The following is a 12,783-nucleotide window of genomic DNA, read 5'->3' as shown; positions in this document are numbered from 1 at the left end:
TAGTCAGTCGAATCTTGCTGCCAACATTTGTTGTACACATTTTTACATTTCTTATACTACATTCTCTACAAACAGCTAATTTGCAAGACAGGTGATACATGATTTGAAAAGAAATATCCATACACAACAACTATAGAAGCATGCTACATAAGAATAACACAAAAATGTAAAACTAATACATATTGATCATTTGAATTAAATCACAATAATTAATAATCTACTATTGAGCAACAAGATGGGTTCCTCATTTAAAAGAAACCTGGTGGACAAATTGCAAAAGAGCTATCATAACTAATAAAAAATAATTCAAGCCTGTAACCAATTCCTAGGATTTTATATCTCTGTGATGGCGACAAAGCACAGACACTGCAATCTTTGAAAGGATCTAAAGAAAGAATCTAGAAGTGGAAGCTTCGGAAAAAGCAATTGATGTCCTTAGTTCAGGCCCACCCAAATATATAATGATCATGAAGATGTAGGAGACTGGCATATGCTAATTTATAGACAGAGACCACACCTCTCAGCTAAACTACGTAGAAGTGAGTATATGGTGTAATTGCTGGTATGGAAAATGTGATGGCCTCTCCTTTAACATCTTTCAGCAGTACTTGCACCTGGTCACCTTATAATTTCATATTAGTACTACTAATTTTAAAAGATGATACCTTCAATAGTTTGAGAACTATGTTATGGAATAGGTAATTGGGCATATAAGACCTCATTTACAAGGTTTTTGGTTGAAAACAGTATCATAAAGACACTTACTGCACTGCCCTACAGCCAAATACAAAAAAAAAACAAGAATGCACAGTTACTGCGAAAAACAACTCATTTCTTTATTCACAAGACTAGGACAATCCAACCTGCCAAAAACCAACATAGACACCCCTGTTTCATAATAGAATTGATAAACTAACCTCAAGGATATAGTTCAATTATAGGGATCTCATCACTGTGATGGTGGTAATACAAGGATGGTGCAATATATCTTTGGGTGTAAAGATCAACTGTAGAATAGTGAACGGCTGCTAGAAAAAATTGATTTAATTGATTCGGGTCCACAGACAGCAGTAGGATTTTGTGGATCTTGCTGAATTCAATATTCTAATCTAGACACAGAGGACACACCTTTCAACAAACCTCTTTGAAGTGCAAGTACTCTGTTATTGCAGGTAGGTAACATAGGATTGTCTTCTATCAGAGATTGATCCTGTTCACATTATTATTTCATAGAAGGACCAGATAGTTGAAAATAGTGTTATTTAGGCAATGAGTGCGCTGGAATAAAAATTTCAATTGGACATGGCAGTCACTTTACCATTGCAGAGTCCACACTGATAATGTTATATATAAACCCTGAAAGAGCAATTGGTAACAATCTATGCTCTGCCGCTTTATTTTGGAAGAAATAAAAACTCAGTTCTGACATCTTTTTCAACCATTTACTCTGTTCACATTTATGTTAGTCTATTTCTTCTTCTCGACTTTCCTTATTCTGTTTCAGTTAAGTAGTTTGGGCCGTATTTATACTTTTTGGCGCACAACTGCGCCAACGCAGTTGTGCGTAAACATTTTTAATGCCGGCTAACGCCATTCCAAAGCGCCATGCGGGCGCCTTATTTATGGAATGACGTTAGCCGGCGGAGCTGCCTGGTGTGAGTAAAAAAAAATGACTTACACCAGGCAGCGCCGGCGTAGGGGAAAATGGAGCTTAGGCGTCCAAAAATGGGGCAAGTCAGGCTGAGGCAAAATTTTTGCCTCAACCCGATTTGCGCCATTTTTTTTTACTCCCAACCCCCATTTAAATGACTCCTGTCTTAGCAAAGACAGGAGTCATGCCTCCTTGCCCAATGGCCATGCCCAGGGGACTTATGTCCCCTGGGCATGGTCATTGGGCATAGTGGCATGTAGGGGGGCACAAATCAGACCCCCCTATGCCACCCAAAAAAAAAATATATATACTTACCTGAACTTACCTTAAGTTCCCTGGGATGGGTCCCTCCATCCTTGGGCGTCCTCCTGGGGTGGGCAAGGGTGGCAGGGGGTGTCCCTGGGGGCATGGGAGGGCACCTCTGGGCTCCTTCCGAGCCCACAGGTCCCTTAACGCCTGCCCTGACCAGGCGTTAAAAAATGACGCTAAAGCGGCTGGACGTCATTTTTTTTGACCCGCCCACTCCCGGGCGTCATTTTTGCACAGGAGTGTAAATACGGCGCACATGCCTCGGAGTCATTTTTTAGAAGGGAGCGCCTACCTTGCATATCATTAACGCAAGGAAGGTGTCCACGCAAAAAAATGACGCAAACTCCAAGATCTTTGGCGCTAGACGGGTCTAACGCCAAAGTATAAATATGGAGTTAGTTTTGCGTTAAAAAAAACGACCCAAATCCGGCGCAAACAGAGTATAAATATGCCCCTTTGTCTCTCTAGCTCTGTGTGAGTCTGTCATTTGTTCTGTTTACATCTTGTCGTAGTCAGTCGAATCTTGCTGCCAACCTTTGTTGTACACATTTTTACATTTCTTATACTACCTTCTCTACAAACAGCTAATTTGCAAGACAGGTGATGCATGATTTGAAAAGAAATATCCATACACAACAACTATAGAAGCATGCTACATAAGAATAACACAAAAATGTAAAACTAATACATATTGATCATTTGTATTAAATCACAATAATTAATAATCTACTATTGAGCAACAAGATGGGTTCCTCATTTAAAAGAAACCTGGTGGACAAATTGCAAAAGAGCTATCATAACTAATACAAAATAATTCAAGCCTGTAACCAATTCCTAGGATTTTATATCTCTGTGATGGCGACAAAGCACAGACACTGCAATCTTTGAAAGGATCTAAAGAAAGAATCTAGAAGTGGAAGCTTCGGAAAAAGCAATTGATGTCCTTAGTTCAGGCCCACCCAAATATATAATGATCATGAAGATGTAGGAGACTGGCATATGCTAATTTATAGACAGAGACCACACCTCTCAGCTAAACTACGTAGAAGTGGGTATATGATGTAATTGCTGGTATGGAAAATGTGATGGCCTCTCCTTTAACATCTTTCAGCAGTACTTGCACCTGGTCACCTTATAATTTCATATTAGTACTACTAATTTTAAAAGATGATACCTTCAATAGTTTGAGAACTATGTTATGAAATAGGTAATCGGGCATATAGGACATCATTTACAAGGTTTTTGGTTGAGAACAGTATCATAAGACACTTACTGCAATGCCCTAGAGACAAAGACAAAAAAAAGCGGGAATGCACAATTACTGCAAAAATCAACTCATTCCTATATTCACCACTAGACTGGAACAATACAACCTACCAGAAATCAACATAGACACACTTGCTCCATCACAGAATTGATAAATTAATCTCAAGGATATAGCCCAATTCCAGGGATCTCATCACTGTGATGGTGGGAATATAAGGATGGTGCAATTTATCTTTGGGTGTAAAGATTAACTGTAGAATAGTGAACAGCTGCTAGAAAAAATTGATTTAATTGATTCGGGTCCACAGATAGCAGTAAGATTTTGTGGATCTTGCAGAATTCAATACGCTAATTTATACACAGACGGCACAACTTTCAATAAACCTCTTTGAAGCGCAAGTACTCTGTTATTGCAGATAAGTAACAAAGGATTGCCTTCTATGAGAGATTGATCCTGTTCACATTATTATTTCATAGAAGGACCAGATAGTTGAAAATAGTGTTATTTAGGCAATGAGTGCACTGGAATAAAAATTTCAATTGGACATGGCAGTCACTTTACCATTGCAGAGTCCACACTAATAATGTTATAAGTAAACCCTAAACGAGGAATTGGTAATAATCTATGCTCTGCCACTTTATTTTGGAAGAACTTAAAACTCTGTTCAGACATCTTTTTCTACCATTGACTCTGTCCACATTTATGTTAATCTATTTCTTCTTCTCAACTTTCCTCATTTTGTTTCAGTTAAGCAGTTTGTCTCTCTAGCTCTGTGTGAGTCTGTCATTTGTTCTGTTTACATCTTGTCGTGGTCAGTCGAATCGTTCTGCCAACATTTGTTGTACACATGTTTACATTTCATAAACTACCGTCTCTACAAACAGCTAATTTCCAAGACACGAAATACATGATTTGAAAAGAAATGTCCATACACAACAACTATAGAAGCATGCTACATAAGAGTAAAACAAAAATGTAAAACTAATACATATTAATCACTAGTATTAGATCACAATAATTCATAATCTACTCTTGATTAACAAGATGGGTTCCTCATTTAAGAGAAACCTGCTAGACAAGTTGCAAAAGAGCTATTATACCTAATGGGAAAGAAAGCAAGTCTGTAACCAATTCCTAAGATCTCATATCTCTGTGATGGGTGCAAAGCACAGACACTGCAATCTTTGAATTGATCTGAAGAAAGAATCTAGAATTGGAAGCTTCTGAAAAAGCATTAGATTTCCTTAGTTCAGGCCCACCAAAATATATAATGATTATGAAGATGTGGGAGACTGGCATATGCTAATTTATAGACAGAGGCCACACCTCTCAGCTAAACTACGTAGAAGTGGGTATATGGTGTAATTGCTGGTATGGAAAATGTGATGGCCTCTCCTTTAACATCTTTCAGCAGTACTTGCACCTGGTCACTTTATAATTTCATATTAGTACTTCTAATTGTAAAAGATGATACCTTCAATAGTTTGAGAACTATGTTATGGAATAGGTAATTGGGCATATAGGACCTCATTTACAAGGTTGTTGGTTGAAAACAGTATCATAAAGACACTTACTGCACTGCCCTACAGCCAAAGACAAAATAAAAGCAGGAACACATAGTTACTGCAAAAAACAACTCGTTCCTATATTAACCACTAGACTGGAACAATTCAACCTGCCAGAAAACAACATAGACAACCCTACTCCACAGTAGATTTGCTAAATTAATCTGAAGGACATAGCCCAATTCCAGGGATCTCATCATTGTGATGGTGGTAATACAAGGATGGTGCAATTTATCTTTGGGAGTGAAGATCATCTGTTCAATAATGAACAGCTGCTAGAAAAAATTGATTTAATTAATTCGGATCCACAGATAGCAGTAAGATTTTGTGGATCTTACAGAATTCAATATGCTAATTTATACACAGAGGACACACCTTTCACCAAACCTCTTTGAAGCGCAAGTACTCTATTATTGCAGGTAAGTAACATAGGATTGTCTTCTAGCAGAGTTTGATCCTGTTCACATTATTATTTCATAGAAGGACCAGATAGTTGAAAATAGTGTTATTTAGGCAATATGAGTGCACTGGAATAAAAATTTCAATTGGACATGGCAGTCACTTTACCATTGCAGAGTCCACACTGATAATGTTATATATAAACCTGGATAGAGCAATTGGTAATAATCTATGCTCTGCCGCTTTATTTTGGAAGAAATTAAAACTCTGTTCTGACATCTTTTCCTACCGTTTACTCTGTTCACATTTATGTTAGTCTATTTCTTCTCCTCGACATTCCACATTCTGTTTCGGTTAAGCAGTTTGTCTCTCTAGCTCTGTCTGAGTCTGTCATTTGTTCTGTTTACATCTTGTCGTAGCCAGTCGAATCTTGCTGCCAACATTTGTTGTACACATTTTTACTTTTCTTAAACTACCGTCTCTACAAACAGCTAATTTGCAAGCTAGGAGATACATGATTTGAAAAGAAATGTCCATACACAACAACTATAGAAGCATGCTACATAAGAGTGAAACAAAAATGAAAAACTAATACATATTAATCATTAATATTATATAACAATAATTCACAATCTACTATTGATTAACAAAATGGGTTCCTTATTTAATGGAAACCTGCTAGACACATTGCAAAAGAGCTATTACATCTAATGAAAAAGAAATCAGGCTTGTAACCAATTCCTAGGATCTCATATCTCTGTGATGGGGGCAAAGCACAGACACTGAAATCTTTGAAAGGATCTGAAGAAAGAATCCAGAATTGGAAGGTTCTGAAAAAGCATTTGATTTCCTTAGTTCAGGCCCACCAAAATATGTAATGATCATGAAGATGTAGGAGACTGGCATGTGCTAATTTATAGACAGAGACCACACCTCTCAGCTAAACTACATAGAAGTGGGTATATGGTGTAATTGCTGGTAAGGAAAGTGTGATGGCCTCTCCTTTAACATCTTTCAGCAGTATGTGCACCTGGTTACCTTATAATTTCATATTAGTACTACTAATTTTAAAAGATGATACCTTCAATAGTTTGAGAACAATGTTATGGAATAGGTAATGGGGCATATAGGACCTCATTTATGAGGTGTTTGGAGCAGAACAGTATCATAAAGAGACTTACTGCACTGCCCTCCAACCCCAGACAAAAAAAGCAGGAATGCACAGTTACTGCGAAAAACAATTAATTCCTATATTTACCACTAGACTGGAACAATAGAAACGGCAAGAAACCAACATAGACACCCCTACTCCATAGTAGCATTGACAAATTAATCTCAAGGATTTAGCCCAATTCCAGGGATCTCATCACTGTGATGGTGGTACTACACAGATGGTGCAATTTATTTTTGGTTGTAAAGATCAACTGTAGAACAGTGAACAGCTACTAGAAAAATTGATTTAATTGATTCGGGTCCACAGATAGCAGTAAGATTTTGTGGATCTTGCAGAATTCAATATGCTAATTTATACACAGAGGACTCACCTTCCAACAAACCTCTTTGAAGCGCAAGTACTCTGTTATTGCAGGTAAGTAACATAGGATTGTCTTCTAGCAGAGTTTGATCCTGTTCACATTATTATTTCATAGAAGGGCCAGATAGTTGAAAATAGTGTTATTTAGGCAATATGAGTGCACTGGAATAAAAATGTCAATTGGGCATGGCAGTCACTTCACCATTGCAGAGTCCTCACTGATAATGTTATAACTAAACCCTGAAAGAGCAATTGGTAATAATCTATGCTCTGCCACTTTATTTTGGAAGAAATTAAAACTCTGTTCAGACATCTTTTTCTACCATTGACTCTGTTCACATTTATGTTAGTCTATTTCTTCTCCTCGACATTCCGCATTCAGTTTCGGTTAAGCAGTTTGACTCTCTAGCTCTCTGTGAGTCTGTCATTTGTTCTGTTTACATCTTGTCGTAGTCGGTCGAATATTGCTGCCAACATTTGTGGTACACATTTTTACTTTTCTTAAACTACCGTCTCTACAAACAGCTAATTTGCAAGCTAGGAGATACATGATTTGAAAAGAAATGTCCATACACAACAACTATAGAAGCATGCTACATAAGAGTGAAACAAAAATGAAAAACTAATACATATTAATCATTAATATTAGATAACAATAATTCACAATCTACTATTGATTAACAAAATGGGTTCCTTATTTAATGGAAACCGGCTAGACACATTGCAAAAGAGCTATTATATCTAATGAAAAAGAAATCAGGCCTGTAACCAATTCCTAGGATCTCATATCTCTGTGATGGGGGCAAAGCACAGACACTGCAATCTTTGAAAGGATCTGAAGAAAGAATCCAGAATTGGAAGGTTCTGAAAAAGCATTTGATTTCCTTAGTTCAGGCCCACCAAAATATATAATGATCATGAAGATGTAGGAGACTGGCATATGCTACTTTATAGACAGAGACCACACCTCTCAGCTACACTACGTAGAAGTGGGTATATGGTGTAATTGCTGGTAAGGAAAATGTGATGGCCTCTCCTTTAACATCTTTCAGCAGTACTTGCACCTGGTTACCTTATAATTTCATATTAGTACAACTAATTTTAAAAGATGATACCTTCAATAGTTTGACAACTATGTTATGGAATAGGTAATTGGGTATATAGGACCTCATTTATGAGGTTTTTGGTGCAGAACAGTATCATGAAGACACTTACTGCACTGTTCTACAGCCAAAGACAAAAACACAGGAATGCACAGTTACTGCAAAAATCAACTCATTCCTATATTCACCACTATACTGGAACAAAACAACCTGCCAGAAACCAACATACACACCCCTACTCCATAGAAGCATTGATAAATTAATCTCAAAGATATAGCCCAATTCCAGGGATCTCATCACTGTGATGGTGGTACTACACAGATGGTGCAATTTATCTTTGGGTGTAAAGATCAACTGTAGAATAGTGAACCGCTGCTAGTAAAATTGATTTAATTGATTTGGGTCCACAGATAGCAGTAAGATTTTGTGGATCTTGCAGAATTCAATATGCTAATTTACACACAGAGGACACACCTTTCAACAAACCTCTTTGAAGCGCAAGCACTCTGTTATTGCATGTAAGTAACCATAGGATTGTCTTCTATCAGAGTTTGATCTTGTTCACATTATTATTTCATAGAAGGACCAGATAGTTGAAAATAGTATTTTTTAGGCAATATGAGTGCACTGGAATAAAAATTTCAATTGGACATGGCAGTCACTTTACCATTGCAGAGTCCACACTGATAACGTTATATATAAGCCCTGAAAGAGCAATTGGTAATAATCTATGCTCTGCCACTTTATTTTGGAAGAAATTAAAACTCTGTTCTGACATCTTTTTCTACCATTTACTCTGTTCACATTTATGTTAGTCTATTTCTTCTCCTCGACATTCCGCATTCTGTTTCGGTTAAGCAGTTTGTCTCTCTAGCTCTTTGTGAGTCTGTCATTTGTTCTGTTTACATCTTGTCGTAGTCGGTCGAATCTTGCTGCCAACATTTGTTGTACACATTTTTAGTTTTCTGAAACTACCGTCTCTACAAACAGCTAATTCGCAAGATAGAAGATACATGATTTGAAAAGAAATGTCCATACACAACAACTATAGAAGCATGCTATATGAGTGAAACAAAAATGTAAAACTAATACATATTAATCATTAATATTAGATCACAATAATTCACAATCTATTATTGATTAACAAAATGGGTTCCTTATTTAATGGAAACCTGCTAGACAAATTGCAAAAGAGCTATTATATCTAATGAAAAATAAATCAAGCCTGTAACCAATTCCTAGGATCTCATGTCTCTGTGATGGGGGCAAAGCACAGACACTGCAATCTTTGAAAGGATCTGAAGAAAGAATCTAGAATTGGAAGCTTCTTAAAAAGCATTTGATTTCCTTAGTTCAGGCCCACCTAAATATATAATGATCATAAAGATGTAGGAGACTGGCATATGCTAACTTATAGACAGAGACCACACCTCTCAGCTAAACTACGTAGAAGTGGGTATATGGTGTAATTGCTGGTAAGGGCAATGTGATGGCCTCTCCTTTAACATCTTTCAGCAGTACTTGCACCTGGTTACCTTATAATTTCATATTAGTACTACTAATTTTAAAAGATGATACCTTCAATAGTTTGAGAACTATGTTATGGAATAGGTAATGGGGCATATAGGACCTCATTTATGAGGTGTTTGGAGCAGAACAGTATCATAAAGAGACTTACTGCATTGCCCTCCAACCAAAAACAAAAAAAAGCAGGAATGCACAGTTACTGCGAAAAACAACGAATTCCTATATTTACCACTAGACTGGAACAATAGAAACAGCAAGCAACTAACATAGACACCGCTACTCCATAGTAGCATTAATAAATTAATCTCAAGGATATAGCCCAATTCCAGGGATCTCATCACTGTAATGGGGGTACTGCAAGGATGGTGCAATTTATATTTGGGTGTAAAGATCAACTGTAGAATAGTGAACAGCTACTAGAAGAAATTGATTTAATTGATTCGGGTCCACAGATAGCAGTAAGATGTTGTGGATCTTACAGAATTCAATATGCTAATTTATACACAGAGGACTCACCTTTCAACAAACCTCTTTGAAGCGCAAGTACTCTATTATTGCAGGTAAGTAACATAAGATTGTCTTCTAGCAGAGTTTGATCCTGTTCACATTATTATTACATAGAAGGACCAGATAGTTGAAAATAGTGTTTTTTAGGCAATATGAGTGCACTGGAATAAAAATGTCAATTGGGCATGGCAGTCACTTCACCATTGCAGAGACCACATTGATAATGTTATATATAAACCCTGAAAGAGCAATTGGTAATAATTTATGCTCTGCCACTTTATTTTGGAAGAAATTAAAACTCTGTTCAGACATCTTTCTCTACCATTGACTCTGTTCACATTTATGTTAGACTATTTCTTCTCCTCGACATTCCGCATTCTGTTTCGGTTAAGCAGTTTGTCTCGCTAGCTCTGTGTGAGTCTGTCATTTGTTCTGTTTACATCTTGTCGTAGTCGGTCGAATATTGCTGCCAACATTTGTTGTACACATTTTTACCTTTCTTAAACTACCGTCTCTACAAACAGCTAATTTGCAAGATAGGAGATACATGATTTGAAAAGAAATATCCATACACAACAACTATAGAAGCATGCTACATAAGAGTGAAACAAAAATGTAAAACTAATATATATTAATCATTAATATTAGAACACAATAATTCACAATCTACTATTGATTACCAAGATGGGGGTCCTCATTTAATAGAAAGCTGCTAGACATACTCCAAAAGAGCTACTATATCTAATGAAAACGACATGAAGCCTGTAACCAATTCCTAGGATCTCATGTCTCTGTGATGGGGCAAAGCACAGACACTGCAATCTTTGAAAGGATCTGAAGAAAGAATCTAGAATTGGAAGCTTCTGAAAAAGCATTTGATTTCCTTAATTCAGGCCCACCAAAATATATAATGATCATGAAGATGTAGGAGACTGGCATATGCTAATTTATAGACAGAGACCACACCTCTCAGCTAAACTACATAGAAGGGGGTTCATGGTGTAATTGCTGGTAAGGAAAATGTGATGGCCTCTCCTTTAACATCTTTCAGCAGTACTTGCACCTGGTCATCTTATAACTTCATATTAGTACTACTAATTTTAAAAGATGATACCTTCAGTAGTTTGAGAACTATGTTATGGAATAGGTAATTGGGCATATAGGATCTCATTTATGAGGTTTTTGGTGCAGAACAGTATCATAAAGACACTTACTGCACTGCCCTAGAGTCAAAGACAAAAAAAGCAGGAATGCACAATTACTGCAAAAAACAACTCATTCCTACATTCACCACTAGACTGGAGCAATACAAGCTACCATACGCCAACAGAGACACCCTTGCTCCATGATAGCATTGCTAAATTAATCTGAAGGATATAGCTCAATTCGGGGGATCTCATCACTGTGATGGTGGTAATACGCGGATGGTGCAATTTATCTTTGGGTGTAAAGATCAACTGTAGAACAGTGAACAGCTGCTAGAAAGAATTGATTGAATTGATTGGCGTCCAAAGATAGCAGTAAGATTTTGTGCATGTTGCAGAATTCAACATGCTAATTTATACACAGAGGGCACACCTTTCAACAAACCTCTTTGAAGCGCAAGTTGTCTGCTATTGCAGGTAAGTAACATAGGATTGTCTTCTAGCAGAGTTTGATCCTGTTCACATTATTATTTCATAGAAGCACCAAATAGTTGAAAATAGTGTTATTTAGGCAATTTGAGTGTACTGGAATAAACATTTCACTTGGAGATGACAGCCACTTTACCTTTGCAGAGTCCACAGTGATAATGTTATAACTAAACCCTGAAGGAGCAATTGGTAATAATTTATGCTCTGCCACTTTATTTTGGAAGAAATTAAAACTCTGTTCAGACATCTTTTTCTACCATTGACTCTGTTCACATTTATGTTAGTCTATTTCTTCTTCTCTCCTTTCCTCATTCTTTTTCAGTTAAGCTGTTGGTCTCTCTAGCTCTGTGTGAGTCTGTCATTTGTTCCGTTTACATCTTGTCATAGTCAGTCGAATCTTGCTGCCAACATTTGTTGTACACATTTTTACATTTCTTATACTACCTTTTCTACAAACAGCTAATTTGCAAGACAGGAGATACATGATTTGAAAAACAAATCCATACACAACTATAGAAGCATGCTACATAAGAGTAAAACAAAAATGTAAAACTAATACATATTAATCATTCATAGTAGATCACAATAATTGATAATCTACTATTGACTAACAAGATGGGCTCCTTATTTAAGAGAAACCTGCTAGACAAACTTCAAAAGAGCTATTATATCGAATGAAAAAGAAATCAAGCCTGTAACCAATTCCTAGGATCTCATAGCTCTGTGTCGGGGCTAAGCACAGCACTGCAATCTTCGAAAGGATCTGAAGAAGGAATCTAGAATTGAAAGCTTCTGAAAAAGCATTTGATTTGCTTAGTTCAGGCCCACCAAAATATATAATGATCGTGAAGATGTAGGAGACTGGAATATGCTAATTGATAGAGAGAGACCACACCTCTCAGCTAAACTACGTAGAAGTGGGTATATGGTGTAATTGCTGGCAAGGAAAATTTGATGGTCTCTCCTTTAACAACTTTCAGCAGTCCTTGCACCTGGTCACCTTATAATTTCATATTAGTACTACTAATTCTAAAAGATGACACCTTCAACATTAGTTGTATACATTTTTTCATTTCTTACACTACCTTCTCCGCAAACAGCTAATTTGGAAGACAGGAGATCCACGCTTTGAAAATAAATTTACATACACAACTACATCAACATCTATAGAAGCATGCTAGAGAAGAATAAAACAAAAATGTAAAACTAATACATATTAATCATTTGTATTAGATCCAGTGCTTAATTTGTGGTTTGTGCTTCCAGTGCTGAGCACCGGCACTTATT

General features: G+C 36.8%; 6 non-coding genes across 6 annotated transcripts; all 6 read right to left on the bottom strand.

The window, feature by feature from the left end:
* Nucleotides 1-235: 235 nt before the first annotated feature.
* On the bottom strand, nucleotides 236-294 carry LOC138266755 (U7 small nuclear RNA). Its single transcript, XR_011199683.1, has one exon. It is a non-coding gene; the product is annotated as a U7 small nuclear RNA (small nuclear RNA).
* Nucleotides 295-2,704: 2,410 nt separating this feature from the next.
* Nucleotides 2,705-2,763, bottom strand: LOC138266753 (U7 small nuclear RNA). The gene has a single exon (XR_011199682.1). It is a non-coding gene; the product is annotated as a U7 small nuclear RNA (small nuclear RNA).
* Nucleotides 2,764-4,271: 1,508 nt separating this feature from the next.
* On the bottom strand, nucleotides 4,272-4,329 carry LOC138266748 (U7 small nuclear RNA). The gene has a single exon (XR_011199677.1). It is a non-coding gene; the product is annotated as a U7 small nuclear RNA (small nuclear RNA).
* Nucleotides 4,330-5,842: 1,513 nt separating this feature from the next.
* LOC138266756 (U7 small nuclear RNA) lies at nucleotides 5,843-5,900 on the bottom strand. The gene has a single exon (XR_011199684.1). It is a non-coding gene; the product is annotated as a U7 small nuclear RNA (small nuclear RNA).
* A 3,076-nt stretch (nucleotides 5,901-8,976) lies between these two features.
* LOC138266751 (U7 small nuclear RNA) lies at nucleotides 8,977-9,034 on the bottom strand. The gene has a single exon (XR_011199680.1). It is a non-coding gene; the product is annotated as a U7 small nuclear RNA (small nuclear RNA).
* A 3,077-nt stretch (nucleotides 9,035-12,111) lies between these two features.
* On the bottom strand, nucleotides 12,112-12,169 carry LOC138266749 (U7 small nuclear RNA). The gene has a single exon (XR_011199678.1). It is a non-coding gene; the product is annotated as a U7 small nuclear RNA (small nuclear RNA).
* Nucleotides 12,170-12,783: the final 614 nt, after the last annotated feature.

The sequence above is a fragment of the Pleurodeles waltl genome, chromosome 11 (assembly GCF_031143425.1).
Source record: "Pleurodeles waltl isolate 20211129_DDA chromosome 11, aPleWal1.hap1.20221129, whole genome shotgun sequence".
Classification (NCBI taxonomy): domain Eukaryota; kingdom Metazoa; phylum Chordata; class Amphibia; order Caudata; family Salamandridae; genus Pleurodeles; species Pleurodeles waltl.
Note: the sequence above shows the minus strand (reverse complement) of the source record. Positions and strands in the feature narration are given on the sequence as shown.